This window comes from Hesperophylax consimilis, chromosome 18, assembly GCF_061612785.1.
Source record: "Hesperophylax consimilis isolate HC1 chromosome 18, BYU_Hcon_1.0, whole genome shotgun sequence".
NCBI classification, from domain to species: domain Eukaryota; kingdom Metazoa; phylum Arthropoda; class Insecta; order Trichoptera; family Limnephilidae; genus Hesperophylax; species Hesperophylax consimilis.
Genome location: NC_142853.1, coordinates 22,302,219 through 22,315,654, shown reverse-complemented (window position 1 = coordinate 22,315,654; position 13,436 = coordinate 22,302,219). Strand labels below are relative to the sequence as shown.

The 13,436-nt window shown below is 32.3% G+C and overlaps 1 non-coding gene across 1 annotated transcript; it reads right to left on the bottom strand.

Moving 5' to 3' along the window:
* Positions 1-3,756: 3,756 nt before the first annotated feature.
* Positions 3,757-3,828, bottom strand: TRNAE-CUC (transfer RNA glutamic acid (anticodon CUC)). The gene has a single exon. It is a non-coding gene; the product is annotated as a tRNA-Glu (tRNA).
* Between the last annotated feature and the right edge of the window lie 9,608 nt (positions 3,829-13,436).

The window sequence follows — 13,436 nt, the reverse complement described above, 5'->3', positions numbered from 1 at the left end:
ATAAATAAATATTGTTATCTCTAATTAGTAAAAATTGTGTTTTTCATGTAAGTACTTGTTATTTTAAAACAACTACTGGGTAAGGTACTTATTAAGAAGGTGAGATATTGGTGTAATGTGTAATATGGATTATAGCTTATCGGTCTCTGCGGGTGATTTCCCAAGGTAACAATTAGCAGCATCCATCTTTCACACGTGTCCCACCCCCACGTGGGCAGTGGGCACGTGTCCATTGATCGAGTGATGACAGGGTCGCGTGTTGATAATCAAATACCCTAATTCCTAACATGGAGCAGCGTAATCAATAAAGGGATGACAATGACTCTACGACTAGTTCAACGGTCGGCCGGCCGTGTAATGTGTAATATCGCTATAATGGTTGATGTGCATAAATAAAAAACTCAATGTAGATCGATATACTTAAATTTGCGGTCGGTGGCGTCGCTAGTGTAGATTTCTTGGATGCAACATATATAGGTAGATTTTTAAAATAGTTATTCCTTGGAACTGGCAAAGAAAGGATGAAAGTAGATTGAATGCTGTTGAAATGAGATCCCTGAGGCGTATGTGTGGTAAAACTATGTATGATCGTGTGAGGAATGTGGAGATCCGCAAAGAGTGCAAGGCTGATGTAAGCGTAGTGAGATAAGATAAAGAAAGGGACGCTTAGATGGTTTGGGCATGTAGAGCGAATGAGCGAAGAAAGGAGTGTAAGGAGAATATACGATGCAAATGTGAATGGTAGCGAAAATCCTTGGTATTGTGGCGCAACTTGCGATTTTTTTTTTTAAATCCTCAAAGTTGAAAAAAAAACTTTTTTATGTTGATGATTCATTTTAAAGCTTTACATATGAGTATGCTTTGTTTAGTTTACAATATTTTATTTACACTGCAAGCCTACTCATATGTAAAGCATTTAAGCATTAAAATGAATCATTAAAAAGTGTTTTTTTCAACTTTGAGGATTTAAAAAAAAATTTCAAGTTGCGCCACAATACGAAGTGTGTCAAAAAATACAAATAAATAGTAGTATATCTGTGTGTAAGGATAGAATGGCCAACCTTATGATTCCAGAGATAGCCTCATTTTTAATGTCAGTGCCATACAAATTTTTCTAAAAAATGATAACTCCTTCATTTGTACACGCAATTGCTTCGTACGAAATTTTATAGCATAGTAATCCATTTCTAGTAAAAAAAATACCCTTGAAAATTCAAGTCTATATGTCTATGAAAGGCGATTTTCAGCCCACTGTGCGGCGTGATAGTTAGTTAGTTTATTCCTTAGTTTGCCAAGATGGATGTCAAGTTGTACCTTATGTGAAATTTGATAAAGACCGCAAGCTTTTCGAACATCAAATTGGATCGTACTTGTCCATGTTTTGGTCAAATTGACATTTAAATGCACTTTTATTATTCAGATGTAGACGGATGTTTTGTGAAAAAATCGGACCATTTTAAAATATGTCTTCCACTTCATCAGCGACCTTGGCATCCATAGTCTGAAATCTGGAAAGAAGATCTTTTTTCACATACCACAAAGGTCAGGGAAGAAAGGCATCTAATGAAGTTCTTTGCTAAAGAAATACATTCACAATATTACTAAACTACATCAATTTTCCAGCATTTTTAAATATTTTTTAATACCCTTAAATTAATATACCATTCCCGAGAGAAAGTGCAATTATATCCAATTTTCCAATTATGTCCTAAATCCTGTATCTAAATTTTGCTAATAATCAATTAGTTAATGTTTATTTATTTATATTTATACGCCCATTGGGCTTTTACATACAAAGTTCTCAAGAAAAATATTCTGAAGATTGTAAGTTCACAATAGTAACAGTAATAATGCATTTAACCATATCCATTTGACATATTATAACAGCAAGTAAATAGTAAATGCATACAACAATTATTTGTAGGTATAAACCTCTTGTACAAAAATAAGAATATGTATTGTTAACAAAATATAGAGCGTTTGACTGGTTATCGTGGCCTGTTAAATCGAGGGCGTTCGGTCTGCCATTTTACATACATATTTTAAATAGTTTATATTAAAAAAAAATATTGTGAAGATTATAAGTATAGAATAGTAAAAGCAATAATATAACCATCTCCATTTGATATATAAAAGCAAGCAAAAAGCAAATGGAAACATGATAGTTTGTAGGTATAAGCCTGTTGTAAGAAAATAAGAATACGCCTACTTCTAAGGTATAAATATGAAAATTGTTTATAAAAATGTTAAGTTTAGTAATACTAGGTAGTAGTTGTATTAACATAATATGTATGCGACACATAAAAGCTAGTGTATATATTTATTCATTCATTTAATTATCTTTTCACGAACTAGCGGGCTCCATAAGTCAGCCAGTTCGTAAATTGATAAATAAATAAAAATAACATTTTTACTAAATGATTACAGTAATTTCATGTGAAAAATAATGCAGTCGTAGTAATTGCAAGAAGACTACACCTAATATACAGATTTGATTGTCAAGTCCAGTTCAAATAATTACTTTGCAGTCAATATGAATGAGAACTCCCACATTGACTTTAAAATGTCCTCTCTATCAACTGAATTCATGGGTAGAGATACTGAAAGAACTGAAAAAAGTCAGTTTTGGCATATCCTAATATTCAGTGTTGGAATATTACTGCAGTTCTTGTTCCAAGTTACATAGTCGCCTGCCAATATATTGATATCTTGATAAAACACATAAAAAACAAGCTAATGCAAAGGTTGTCAAATGTATATCTTTTCCTATTGATAAGCTGTGGGGAAAATGCATTAAATACTAAAAGAATATGACAAAAACAATCAAGATTTCTAACTCAGCATCATAAAATGGCCAACTACAGAAAGAGAAAACACCGAAAAACCAGATTAATAAGCTGATTTCTACGTTTTAATTATAAAAGGGGACTTGTCCCACAAATTTTATCTAAATATTTAATATATGCTTAATTTATAAACCAAATGCAGCATCTAATTCGCCGAGTTTCAATTCGAATTCAATTAACCAAGCTCTCCGTACTCTAAATGATATTTGTCTAAACTCAAACATTACCATTTTTCGAATTCACTGCCCAAATTCAAACGTGGCATCATGTCAATAAAATAAACTGTTCAATGCGCGTACATACATATACAGACACTCACACATACATTACACACATACCTATATACTACTTATTAATATGTCACCTGGTAATTAAGGAATAAACATACCACTTAGCAGACATTACAAGGAAACATATTATAACAGGTACCCAACATGAAATATCTATTTCCTGTATATTGTTTCATCACTGTAACTCATGTACTGTTTGTTTCTATAATTTAAAATAATATATATATAAAAACCGAATAAATTAGTCAAATAAATAATTATAATATTTTTTATTGATTTCCCAACAAATCCCCATTTAAAAATAAACGATTCAATTGGAATCAAGAATCAAAATCTCTCAGACGGTAAGTTCGCAGTTTCCATAAATTCATAAATATTACCATAAAAGTGTCTACCACCTAAACCTAACGTGTGATAAAAAAAAATTATTTCTGGTGTTGACAGTAAGATAAAATACTGGAAAGTTATTTCTCCGTGATGAAATATTCGGCTTGGAAACATGTGATACATGGAATACATATTTTTCGATTGTCAATAATAAATTAGGCGAAGCCGTTCATCAATGCTATTATTGAACATTATGATTTTAAAAAATAAATAATTTAAAAAGCAAAAAATATTTCCGGTACCGGGAATCGAACCCGAGCCTCCTGGGTGAGAGCCAGGTATCCTAGCCACTAGACCATACCGGAGATGCTTTAAATTAAGAGTATTATAGTATATTACTTGCACGCGCACTTTATTGTGAATATACTTTTATTCTTTCTCCAAAGATTTTTTTCAAATTATATGGGTATTTAAAGCTAATAATTGTTGCTTACAAAATATATATCTGTTATCCTTTGTGCTTCACATAAAAACGTTGTGTTGTAAACATAAGTATATCTTTTAAAAATAATAAAATTGTTATCAATTAAGTTTTATTGTTTTCATCATAGAAGAAAGAAGAACATTATTTTATATTCGGGGATTTTCAACTTCGCTTTCTGCGTTATATATATTTATAACAGTACTTCAAAAAATAGTTTGCTGACATCTATGAAGCACTGGTAATTTTAAATTTCCCGTTTCAGTTTTTAGATATTATCTGAGTCATGAACCTAAAAGTATATCGATCCCTTCTTTATCGGTAAATATTATAATAATATATATTATTTGGACATCATCTGAGTCATGAACCTAAAGGTAGATCGATCCCTTCTTTATCGGTACATATTATAAAAATACATATTATTTGTGACGAATGTTTTTTCTACTGGTCAACAGAAATCAACGTAGAAAATTTTACATTTCTGCAAAGCTTATCTTATTCACCAAAAGATGTCACGCAACTAGAAACACCACTGTTGTGATTATTCTACTTTTCAAGAGATGGCGGTAATGTATATAAAAAGTTTGTTTACGAAAGCTGAGTGCAGTGTGTTGAAACTGTTTGGTGTATGTAATCGACAACTGAATCCATTCCTCTCGCACATACGCGGGGTTTATGCACTGGAAAGAGACCAACAATCGGGTCATGGATACCGGGAAAAGCACACCATGCACGAAATTGTATTATTATTTAATAAGCCACAAATTTACTATTCTCTACGTCTATTTTTTTATTAGAATTAGAACAGAAATTTATTATACGAAGCAAATCGTTACAAATTTTGAGTTTTTTCTCAACAATATAACAGTTTAGTAACTTATGAACCTGTTTCGTGACACCCGATACCTACTACTACTACATAATAGTATTAAATTATAATTATTTATACTCTTGCATGCTGATTACAGCGAGATGATTATTTTATGTAATCGGAACGGATTATTAATTGAGGATGATGTATAACGCTAACCGGTGTGACAAACTAGTCATATCTGGTTTTCTGGTTGACTGCATTCGCTCTCACTGGCTTTTTCACTGGCACTGTCGTATACACTCAAATAGTTGTAGAAGATTATAACTGTGATAGTAAAATATTTTGGTAAGTGAAATATCAAGATTAGTGGACGAGAAATCATACGAAATCAGTGTTTAGTAGAACGATTTAGTGGCCACTGTGTAGTAAAACTGGGCTTACTAACCCTCGACTAAAACTCACTCACTAAACACTGGCTTCGTGTAAAGCATACCTTTAAAATGTGTGTATTGTTATTGACCATTCTTCAAACAAAGTTGTTTTAAAAATACGGAAACTTTCAAAGTATTGGCAAGAGACTTGCTTGAAATGACTACAGTTCTGTTACGGACCAAATCTGTTCTTTCTGTTCTTCTTCTCCTCTCCTGTTTCCTTCAACCACACAATATTCACCAAACAATGTGGGTGCTTGAAATTACACCATTTTTTTTAAATAACATAATTAACACAAAGCGTCCAATAGTTGTGTACAAATCTTATACTCGTATAAGAGTAAAACAAAAACAAAAGACAATAAAGTTTGGGTCAAGTAAAGTCAAGCGAAAACTAAAGAAGTTCTGGGACATATCACTAAATAAGTACGGAATCCTGCCACTATAGTGGATTTTAATTATATAAACGACACATTTGGAAAGGAATATGGAAAGTTTTGAGATTTCTTAGTAGACATTGATTTAATTTAAAATATTCTAGGCGTTTCTTATAGTCGATAATGATTACATATTATTATGTACCAAGTAGGTACTTCCTAACCTTACATTTCCTTTTTTTCCTTTTCGTTCAACCTCACAACATTCTTCAAAATGGGATAAGTACCTACCTACTTACTTGCCGTATAATAAAAGTAAGTTGTTGAAAATACTAGATCCGGGCAGTTGGAATTATATGTGTTATCCATTGATGTATTTATATTAGTCTATGGTGTTATCACTTTTTTAAGTCGTGCGAGCAAACCGTCATTGTTCTTTTCACCCTTTCACACCCGCATTATTGTTTCCACATATATAAAATATGTAATGCTTGATAAATACCTCAGAAAATTATTTGAAAATTTTTGGTATTTAAATTTTTTTTTTTTAGAAACAATTCTATGTTAATTTGAATTGACATTGGATGTCAGAGGGTATTTTTTAAATAGTAAGGTAAAATAAACATAACACAAAAGTAATAGAAATAAATAATAAAACCAACAAATTCTTCAGGAATTGATAATTTATCAGGTAATACACTAAAAAAAATAAAACAATATATTTTAACTCCTTTGCAACATATTTATAATATATCCCTAAAAGAAGGGTATTTCCCAGAACAATTTAAAATCTCCACTATAATACCAGTTCACAAATCGGGTGACACGCACATATTAGACAATTACAGACCTATCTCCTTAGTTTCAAACCTTTCAAAAATATTTGAAAAATGTATCAAAAATAGAGTTATGAAATACCTAGAACAAAACAATATTCTGTCCGAAAATCAATATGGCTTCAGAAGTAAATTAAGCACTGAAGATGCAATATTCGATCTGACAAAAAATTTATACACATCTGTTGATCAAAATAAAAAAAGTCTAGCTATATTTTTAGACTTAAGAAAAGCGTTTGATACTGTAAATCACAATCTACTCATAAAGAAAATTAATCAAATAGGTTTCAAAAAAGATGCACTAAAAATTCTCACTCACTATCTCAAAGACAGATTACAAAAAACAAAAATAGGGAACTTTTATAGCACAGAAACAGTGATAAAAAATGGAGTACCACAGGGGACTGTGCTTGGCCCAATTCTGTTTCTAATATATATTAATGATTTATGTAATGTTGTAATCCCTGGTAAAATTGTATCTTACGCTGATGATACAGCAATAATAGTAAATGGAAAATCCTGGCCTGAAACTTTTTTAAATGCAACAAAATGTATTTCATATGTCTTATCATGGCTAACTTGTAATAGACTTTTCTTAAACTATAGTAAAACATTTTACCTAACTTTTTATAAAAACAGTAAAAACAAACCTCCCAATAACCTTAAAATTAGACTACATAATGCTAACTGTAATAAAGTAACATGCACCTCTTGCTTTGAAATTGGAAAAATTGAAAAGATCAAATATTTGGGTATATATATTGACACAAATTTAAACTGGCAACCACAAATTAATAACACCGTTTCTAAATTAAGATATCTGACGTACATATTTTATAGACTTAAGGAAGTACTCAATGTTGACAAATTGAAAATGATTTATTTTTCTCTAGTGCAATCCTCAATTATGTACGGTATATTAGGATGGGGTGGCGCACTAGATACATTTATAAAACCACTACAAATAGTACAAAATCATATTATCAAGGTTATATATAATAAAAAGAGGACATTTTCGACTGATCAATTGTACAAGGAATCTCAACTATTCAATCTCCGTAAACTATTTTTACTTCAAAGCCTGAAATACGTCATGAAAAACCAAAATAAATTTCAAAAATATGAAACCAAAATCAACTTTAGAAGAAATCATGTATTTTATACCCCACAAACCAATACCAAACTAATGCAAACTCACAGTAGCTTTATTGGACCTCGCACTTTTAATCTACTACCAAAAAAAATTCAAATAACAACTAAACTAGCGCAATACCAAAAAGAATTAAAGTTGTGGCTGTACAATGCAAATGTTGAAGCATTATTCATTTAATTTTTTCTATTTTGTTTCTGTATAGTTATTATTATTTTATTTTGTGTTCTTTTAATTCATATATATTATCTTACAATCTTTATTTTTACTTTGATTTATTTTTAATATGCTCCTCTTGCACAATCTTTTAGAATAACTTTAATTATAATCCTACCGTTTTTCTTTATTATGCTTACTGTTTTTTATTTTATTTTTACTGTTATATATTTTTAGGTACAAAAATCTAATGTATTAAATTATATTACCCACGCACAGGCTGCGCCTTAGTGGGTTCCCTTTCATATTATTAAAAAACTTGTATTGTGAAATATGTAAATTGGGAAAAAATAAAGGAAATAAAAAAAAAAAAAAAAAAAAAAAACTGTTTCATGTCAAAAATGCTCTTTTACAATGTAGTGATAATCTCTAAGGTACAAACAAATAACATTTTAACTAAAATTCATTCATAAATAAAGAAATAATCTAAGATAGTAAATCTTTAAAAATTCGCCATACTAGTCGAAAACATGTCCGTCACTACCAGTGTTAATTTGTATGAACATTGAAATTCATTTACAATATTCTGGCAAATGACTGTGAACAGTAAATTGAGCTGATGTTATTATTATAGAACACATCTTAATGCGTTAAAATATTTATTATTCGAGTCGAAAATATTGATATCTCACCTTAAATCAATCACACAATCAAACTTACAATCAGCAGATGTCAAAATATTTATTTTATTTCAACCGAGCGGAAAAAATAGACGCCACAGAAAAGACTACAAGCCATAAGAAAACAAAAACATGGCTTTTCTAAATCGCTACCGTTTCGGTAAAAAAATTGAAAAAGTTTGTGTTAATTTGAATTATCACTGGGGGGGGATGAAAGGGTTAACATTATTTTTGCGTGTACAATCTGTACTGTCGATATTGTCGATACGATAACAATGGAAAGGTCAGTAATGAACCGTGTAGCTATAAGCGGAATCAGCTTGAATCCAGTATTTTTCCACTGGCCGCTGTATTTCCATTTAGCACGTACATTACATTGAACAGGAGATTATTAACTCGCGAATGCCTATAATTACTGTTATTATAATTATCGTCTTATCGTATTACAAACGTTTCCGTTCTTTTTCCGCAATTTCTATTTTGATTTATTGATTGAATGAATAAATTGAATGGACGAATGAAATGGAATCTTGGAAGTGGAAACTAACCCACTTACCGGAATCCGATCGAGCTGACACTCGGCAGACAGACTACCTCAGCGGATAGATAAATGACAAAGCAGTATATCAACTTTTGGTGGCAATCATACACACACACGAGGGCACACACGCATTTCTCTGAAATTGGATGACATCATAAAAATTTACAGCAGTTAATTTACGAAATAAAACTCGGACCATCCATAGACATATGAATATTAGTAGACCTGCCCTAAGTGATTAAAAGCGTATTATCCCCACTCCCCATACCGGTTCCATTGAGCCGGCTGGGCTCGCGTACGGCCTCAAGTGAAATTTGAAAACGTGACGTCATCATTCTTGTGCGAACTATGGTCGAGGCATCATCGGTTCATTTTACGAAATAACACGGCAAAATGTTTACTTGTACTTTGAAAACTGGTAAAAATAGATGCGAAAAAAGAGAATAAACCCAATTGTCGTATTACATTCCATATATAAGCATTATTTTATTTTATTTTAAGCATATTCACATCGTATAATATGAATCAGTTGTTACTATCACATCGAGAAACGTCTGGACGCGAAACACAAAGCTGGTTGGTTGCTGGGAAGTAAATTATGAACATTTATAAAAGTGTCTTAACTAAATACTCTGAAACTAACTACGACTCTGAATATAGAAGCTGCCTTACTTTGCCGAATTTGGACTTCGCAAATTTGTTCATAACGTGGCGAGTAATTTGCGCTCCCATGTAAAAATGTCTATTCATTCAAAGCAGATTTTACTTTTAAGAAGTAAATGGTGATATTATAATGCGAGATGCCTATTTACTGTCAGATTGATTTATTGACGAATCACAGTCAGCTTCACTCCCTTCGTTCTTCAACAGTTGATTTTACCCCTCGCCTTTATCTTCTCGTCTATTAATTTCTATGTCTGTGGGACCATCCAATCAGGATTTGGCTTAAGGTCCTGTAGCACCTCCTTAAGGGATTCACAGATAATTAATCAATTTTTAAATGATGGTTATGCTATGTTATTATTACATTTCATGGTACTGGCAATCGGACACCGAAAGTTTGCAAGTAAAACTTTCGTTTTACAATTTATAAAAAAAGTATACGGTATATATTTTTGGTCTGCCAAGGACATCTGTATTTTCCAACTAATTTCGAAATAAATCCTTTCGACTATTTATTCCAATTTAATATTTTATTCTTGCTTGATTCATATAAATTAGCTGATATTTAATTTTTCCCTTCTGAACGAAATCCTAATCCAGAAAACCCGTTGATTTAATAACACTTTTCTAGTGTAGACTTTGAATGATAGCTGTTTCAAATTCTTTTCGAAATGGTAGATTGATGTTAAAATTCTGGTTAAATCGACAAACACTTTTAACACTGTCGCTATACGCACGATGAATTATAATTGATCAATTTATTGATTCTAAATTTCTTTTTTTTATATAAATTTATAAGAAAATTTATTCCGAATTGCGCAAACTTTTAATTAACACGATTCTTAATAAATTAAATATCTGTTAAAACTTTCTACCAAATTGCACTGTTTTCACCAATATTTTAAACTATCCACAATTAATTTTTTTCGAAATGTTACTTTTAGAACAAAGGTTTGAGTATTTATTATTATTTCTTCTCGAACTATCTAAATTGTGTTTGTTTTTAAACTAAGATGTAAGTATTTACTATTAATATTTTTAAACAAAATCGAAACTAAATTATAATCTATTTTTAAATATTAATTCGCGATCACGTTCACTTTAGATTTCCGATAAAACCCTCAAATTGAATTTGAATGTTTTTCACTTTGAATGAAATAATTATTTTAAAATTTAGATAATCCACTATTCACTGTTTAGCACTTTTCATTTAACACTCTTAAGCACTGAGTTTAGACTCTATTTTGTTTTCATTGGTTAATTAAATTAAACTGATTTAATAAACTTCACTGATTTTAAATGCGAGTTTTTTCTTCTAAGTCACTAGACTTGTTCAAAATTTAACACTTAGAGATATTCCACTGTAATTTTACCAAGAACGTAGTACGGCCACGTAACCACTTTTCAAAAAATCCACGGCTCACTGTCCTGGAAACTGCTGTGCACCGTATTTTATACTCCTCTCAGGTTCCAAAAGACGTATCTGAATTTCTTTTGATAATTAATTCTATCTCCTATCAACTCGTAAATTTGAACATATCTGCCACTAATTTCGATTGTGCCGACATACGATCTTCTGTCGTCTGACTCTGGGCGGTGGTTAGTTTTTTTCTCTCGTCCCCAACTTCATAGGGTCCGAATCGAGTAAGCCTGCGTTAATTGCCCGATCTCCCTTTGTTCTAATGTCCATACAAACTTTAGTTAGAATATCATGATTCTGTGTTCCTTTTTTTTCTCAATTTGCGATAGGTCCGTCCTCAATAACATATATATAGATCTAAATTTTATGCATCTTGTTTTCGTTTCAGATGACACATACACTTCACTTTGACTTTGGTTCAAGATTTTGTTTATGATAGCCTGCGATAAGCGAGCCCTATAGGTCTGAAACAGAGGTATGAAATCGTTGGATCACGACACAATAAGTAAAAAGAAATAAATAAAATAAATAAAAATAAAATAAATAAATAGAAATTGTAATTTTTTTATTTTTTTTGGCTTTATTTAGGTATTAGAGCCAGGAAAGAGTCTAGAAGGGTCGAGAAGATGCACTCAGTAGCATGAATAGCCAAGAAGTGACTAGAAGGGACTAAAATAGACTAGGAGAGATGAGGTGATTTTGCACAAGAGCGGCGCTGTATAAATCGTCCAAATATTATTATTATTATTATTAATAGAGACTAGATATGATGGACTCGCCGAACGTTACAGCGGGTAGCGACAACTGCCCAGGTCTGTTATCTATGTGAGGATATTATTTCAGCGCTCTTTATTAGCAGCAGACACATACCTGAACGGATGACGAACCACGTGCTGGCACTGTTGGTGGACGCGGAGGACTCTCTCCCTGCAGCTGGTCCAGTTTCTTCACCACCTAGGATTCTTGCTGCAGAGTCTCCATTTTCTATCTTCGTTGAACGTCACAGCGGTGCTGCCAAGGTCTGTTATCTATGTGAGGATATTGTGTCAGCGCTTTAATAGCAGCAGACACATGTCAGCGCTTTATTAGCAGCAGACACATACCTGAACGGATGACGAACCTCGTGCTGGCACTGTTGGTGGACGCGGTAGTGTCTCTCGCTGCGGCAGCTGGTCCAGCCTCTTCACCACCTAGGATTCTTGCTGCAGAGTCTCCATCTTCTGTCTTCATGTCACCTGTTCCTGTTCTTCATTTTACTTTGCTTAACTTCACTTCATTTTGGTAATATATATATATATATATATTTTTTTTTTTTTGTAATACCTGCATCAACTGTAAAGCGCCCCTGAGGTGATAACTCACAAAAGCGGCGCTATAAAAATTGTCCAATATTATTATTATTATATTATTATTATCTCGTGCGAAAAATGATTAAATCCATGTCGAAATCTTTACTATGCATTTTTGAATTTTAATTTATCTAAATTCTACTTAATTTTATTTTCACCCATATGAGCTTTTCCATTTTCACCCGTACTTTCTCTCTTTATGTCGCAAATTTGAGTTTTCCTTTTTTTTAATTTTCTTTTATTCGCGACGTTTTTCTCCACAAATTTCTTCTTTATTCTTATGTTATCTCTCATAACTCTATAATTAATTATATTCCAAGCCGTATTTATTAATTTCACGGATAACTTAGAATTGTATCGCTTTTCTCCACTTGGATCATCCCTTATCCCCGTTCTTTACTCTTTCCTTATCCTCTCCACACTTTTCCTGATGCGTGTTGTCTCTAGGAAAATTTCATCCCTCATCTATTATTAATTAATATATCATTTTCCACACTTCTATTTGAGATATACCTAATTTGACTCTGGAATACCCGTCACTTTTATTGCTTGACCTAAACTCCGCCCAACTTTTCGTCTCTCTCATGCAAAAAATCACATAAATCATACTGTTACCGTGGATTTTTGGGTGGCGACTCATCCGCGAGACTTTCCTAATAATTAGTGCGCCAAAGCCTGATTTTTCAATCAGGCTATGTCTGTCGGATGAGTCACCAGCTCAGGGTAGCAAGGTAGATGACTCCATGCTTAGGAGGTGGGCACTGTTGTGAAAATCATTTGGGCACTGTGTAGAGGAGGTATATGTTTGTAATAAAATAGTCTTAAATTGATCCAAAGAAAATAAGTTATATTTAGAATATTACATAATTGGATTGTAAACGACTCACCCGAGATCAACCATTAAATAAATCTAGCTAGCTATACCAATCGTAGGCCGGGCAAAGTAGGTGGAAGATACTGGCGATGACGAGTACTATCGTCGAGGTCCATGAGACGCCTGTGATGAAGATGGAACGCATCCGTGCGTCCCGAGGTAAGGTTGGCCGCGTCCAAGCGAACCACAGCGCCCTTG